Below are 5,252 nucleotides of genomic sequence, written 5' to 3' on the forward strand. Positions count from 1 at the left end.
GCTCTTCCCCTCAAACTGCCTCTGCAGATTTGGGGCCATGCTTCCCAACATGAGACAGGAAATCTCGATGTCGTCAGTCTGATGCTTCGACCAAGCATCTTTGACGGCTCTCGTGGCATTGGCTGCAGGCTCAGGTGGTAGAGCCCCTTTCAGGATGTAAGACTTCTTATAGTGCTTGAGAACAATTCTCAAGTTCCGATACCAGTCTAAGAAGTTTGTCCCGGTCAGCTTATCCTTCTCAAGGATAGATCGTATCGTCAAACTCGGTACGTTACCGGTTGACGTCATGTCCTACAAAAGAGACAAAATAGAACGAACAAAACAAAATGCAGATTCTATCAATGATCTACTACCAGCTAGTCCATCATCAATCAATGACAACATAGATGCAAACACAAGCTATATTCCCATAAAGAAAACTAACTCTACAATAATTTTCTATATGGGACTAAGATCCGTATTTCACACAAGAATAAATTGTTACATCTATCCTTATGCTATTTAGGTAGACATCTAATGTCAATCACATCCAATATGACTCTTAGATCATTTATGAGACTGTGATATCAAATATCATTGCATACTCGTCTCATCTGTACCATTAAGTCTCAAGTCAAACTTGACAACTTAACCTAAGATTAACCATATTCAAGCTGTGAGAACCACGATTTCTCACCCTGCCTCACAAAGATAATCCGGCACGCTCAGCTTTGGCATGACCCGTGTTACGGATGATCGATGCCTTGACAGGTGCTCTGGTAATGGGAGGCACACACTTAGCATTACATGAACAAGAGATTTTCGAAACCACACTAGATCAAGCATCTACTTTCAAGCTATGAGAACCACCATTTCTCCATCTTATCTCACCAAGATAATACGGCACACCCAGCTTTGGCATGGCCCATGACACGTACGATCGAGGCCTTGACAAGTGCTTTACTCATAGAGCTTCTAGATCTAACCGGTTTCTGTGCAACGATTGTTCATAATCCGAATAGACCATCCATTCGATTATGTAATCCCAATCCCGGAGCTCCCACTCAATCAAGCATATCCTATATCTTGATTAAGTTACATGCATTCATCCGCTATGGACCATCTATAACAATGAATCATGTCTATTTGAGTTACAGTTGATCAGAATAGGCAACAATTACGTAATCAGACCCCGAAAACGAAAAATTTCGGAATCTGTACCTCAGACCGTCCGTTCTATATGCAGAACGGACGTTCCAGGTTTGATAGAATGGTCGTTCCATTCCGAGACAGGCCGAAACAGACGGTCCGCAGTAGACGGAACGGACGGTCCAGTGCGGACCTCCCGTTCTGGTCTGTGCAGTCCGCCACCCCTGGACCGTCCGGTCTGGCTTACCCAGAACGGACGGTCTAGGGTTCGTCTCCATGATCAGATCACGTTCTCCGGCGTTCTCGGCCCCGATTAGACCCGAAACTGATCCGAATTCATCTGTACACCCAAAATTCGAACTCCTGCACTCTATGCAACATGAAACATGAAATCTACACTAGATTCAATCATTAAACATGCATAGAAATCAAAGCAAACATGGATTCAAACAATTCAAATCCTAAACGTGCGTGATCGGGTTCTACGAAATCAAAACAGAGCAACCACGCTCTGATACCACTGATGGAATTCCTGGGATCTCATGAGCGAATCCTATTCCCAAGAGATCGATTCTAGGGTTTACGCAGCGGATGTAAAACAAAAATTTAATGAAACCCTAGAACCATGCTTCTATGAATCGTAGAAACGTTAGAACGCTTACCTCAATCGATCCGGGGCTTGTCTCAATTGAAGAATTCGCCTGATCACGAAAGGGAGGAAGAACACCTCACCCTCTACACGTATCCACACTTCGGGATGGATTCCAATGCTTGGAACTTGCATGCTAGGACTCGAATCTCTATTCGATTTGTGCACCGAGGAATCCCGAGACTTAGAACTTGTTTTTGGATCTCGAAAACTCTCTTGTTTCTGTCAAAAAGTCGGGTCACTTAGTCTTTTGCCGATTAGGGTTTTTAATCTCCTTCTTATTAAGTGATCTAACCCTAATTCGGTTTAATAATGGAAAAAAACCCGAAACCGGGAACGGACGGTCCAGAAATACACGTGGACCGTCCGTTCCAGCAAGCCAGTCCGGACGGTCTGTTATCAACACGAACCGTCCGTTCCATCACATAGAACGGACGGTCTGTGACTATTCGTGGACCGTCGGGGGGGGGCCTGGCGGACCGTCCGTTCTGGAACCTGGCGGACCGTCCGTTCTGGACTTCTGGTCCGTCCGTTCCAGATCCTTCCGTCTTGGTTTTTCCGTCGTTTTCTCGTGCGTTTTGTCCTTCCCTACATGTGTGACCCTGTAGGCTCATTCGACATAGCAGTATAACCCGAAATCTCTATTTCGAATATACAAGTCATAGGCGGTCTCTAGCAAGACACTATGACTACCTATCTCGAATGGAGTTTGTTCGTGATCTTACGAACGCCAGTGATGATTCCGGTTGATGATCCTTTTGTATCGCGATATCATATGTCGAACATAAGGCATGGACAAGCCATCTTATCTGATTCGACTGCTTTCTCGTTCACTGAGTTCGACTGTCTGAAATAGACGATGCTCATCTATAGTGCTGCCATACATTTTTACAGTCTCGCTCACACGAGATACCCAGCGATATCTCTCTCTTTTACGAGAGGTACAAATCCCGTCTTGACTATCTACAATCTTGCCATACATTTTTACAGTCTCGCTCACACGAGATACCCAGCGATATCTCTCTCTTTTACGAGAGGTACAAATCCCGTCTTGACTATCTACAATCTAGCACATGATTCGTTTCGTACCTTATACACGCCTTTATAGTCCTCCTGTTACGCAGGACGTTTGAGTATTCAAAGTACGCAACTCCTCATGTTGGATTCTGTAGATATCTCAAGTCTTAGGATCCAATCATGGAACCGCCATATGAGATTCAAGTCATGACGCTAGTCCATGTGACAATCTCATCCGGGTCAATCCAGTATTCCGTTCTCCAACGAATAGCTATGACTGTGATCGTATCCAATACCTATGATCATTTCTATAATCATCAATCACACATCATACTAGTCTTATTATGTCATCACTCCCATAACGACACAAGACTAGGGAGTTTAGTATCATTCATAATGATACATGGATTTCATAACAGATCTAGTATGCAAGAACATGTAATGAATCAAATACTCTCATAAAAACCATAGAAAATATCAATACATCAAATGTATATGAACAAAGCTCATAAATATTACATCATAGAGCACTAAACCAACACACGTCTCCTCTGTCTATGATCTCCCTGATAAGGTGAAACCGTCTGAGTATGTGTTTGGATCGTTGATGGGATCTGGGTTCTTTCGCTTGTGCGATCGCTCCATTGTTGTCACAATACAGAGCAATGGGGCTATCAGCACTAGGAATGACACCCAAGTCTCCAACAAACTTCCTGATCCAAACAGCTTCCTTTGCTGCATCCGACGCTGCAACATACTCAGCTTCTGTAGTAGAATCTGCAACGGTCGCCTGCTTGGAACTCTTCCAGCTAACAGCGCCTCCGTTCAAGTAGAAAACATAGCTAGACTGCGATCTGTAGTCATCCGGGTCTGACTGGAAACTAGCATCGCTGTAACCTCTTATAGCGAGCTCGTCTTCCGACCCACCGTATACCAAGAACACATCCTTAGTCCTTCTCAAGTACTTCAGGATGTTCCTGACGGCGATCCAGTGCGACTCACCTGGATCTGACTGGTATCTACTCGTAATGCTCAACGCGTAGGATACATCCGGTCGAGTACAAAGCATGGCATACATGATGGATCCAATTGCCGAAGCATATGGAATCCGGTCCATGCGTTCTCGCTCATCAGGTGTCGTAGGACACTGACTCCTGCAGAGAACTGTGCCACTGCTCATCGGTAAGGTTCCTTTCTTAGAATCTTGCATCTTGAACCGTTTCAAGACCTTATCGATATAAGTACTCTGACACAATCCTAGAAGACACCTCGATCTATCTCTATAGATCTTTATGCCTAGAATATAGGCCGCTTCTCCTAGGTCCTTCACAGAAAACTGCGTTCCTAGCCAAGACTTAACATCTTGCAAGGTAGGAACGTCATTCCCTATAAGGAGAATGTCATCCACATACAGCACCAGAAAAACTACTGTGCTCCCACTAACATTCTTGTAAACACATGGCTCGTCCTAACAGCGCCTCCGTTCACGCAGAAAACATAGCCTGACTGCGATTTGTAGTCATCCGGGTCTGACTGAAAACTAGCATTGGTGTAACGCTTTACAGCGAGCCCGTCTTCCGACCCACCGTATACCAAGAACACATCCTTAGTCCTTCTCAAGTACATTGGTGTAACGATTGTCTCATCAAAGCGAAGGTTCCAGCTTCTCGAAGCCTGCTTCAGTCTATAAATGGACCTCTGAAGCTTGCACACCATCCTCGGGTTCCTTGGATCGACAAAACCTTCGGGTTGTGTCATGTATACATCCTCGGTCAAGTTCTCGTTAAGGAACGCGATCTTGACATCCATTTGCCATATCTCATAGTCGTAATATGCGGCTATGGCAAGTAGGATCCTGATGGACTTCAGCATAACTACAGGCGAAAAGGTCTCATCATAGTCTATACCATGAATCTGACGGAATCCTTTCGCCACAAGTCGTGCCTTACACGTGTGCACGTTGCCATCCATGTCGGTCTTCTTCTTGAAGATCCACTTGCATCCGATGGGTTTTATCCCTTCAGATGCATTAACCAGAGTCCATACTTGGTTGTCTGAAATGGATTGCATCTCGGACTTCATAGCCTCGCGTCATTTCTCGGAATCGGGACTCGCCATGGCCTCTAGGTATGTGGTGGGCTCGTCATGTTCTAATAACAAGAGTTCCTCATTCCCAGTCACGAGAAATCTGTATCTCACAGGCTCTTGGCGAATCCTGCCTGATCTCCGAGATTCACTCGTCCAAGGTTGAGTCACAACCGGCAGTGAAACAGGTTGAACTTCTTCAACTTGTTCACTCGGCTCAGCGTCTACTTGCTGCTCCCGAACTTCCTCAAGTTCGATCCTACTCCCACTGACTCTTTTGGAGACGAACTCTCGCTCCATAAAAGTCGCATTCCTAGCAATGAACACTTTGTTCTCTGCCGGAATGTAGAAGTAGTAACCCTTAGTTTCCTTA

At 45.0% G+C, this 5,252-nt stretch overlaps 1 pseudogene; it reads right to left on the minus strand.

Moving 5' to 3' along the window:
• LOC109116823 overlaps nucleotides 1–5,252 on the minus strand; it is a 64,966-nt pseudogene that overhangs the window by 19,969 nt on the left and 39,745 nt on the right.

This window comes from Tarenaya hassleriana, unplaced genomic scaffold, assembly GCF_000463585.1.
Source record: "Tarenaya hassleriana unplaced genomic scaffold, ASM46358v1 Cleome261, whole genome shotgun sequence".
Taxonomy (NCBI): Eukaryota; Viridiplantae; Streptophyta; class Magnoliopsida; order Brassicales; family Cleomaceae; genus Tarenaya; species Tarenaya hassleriana.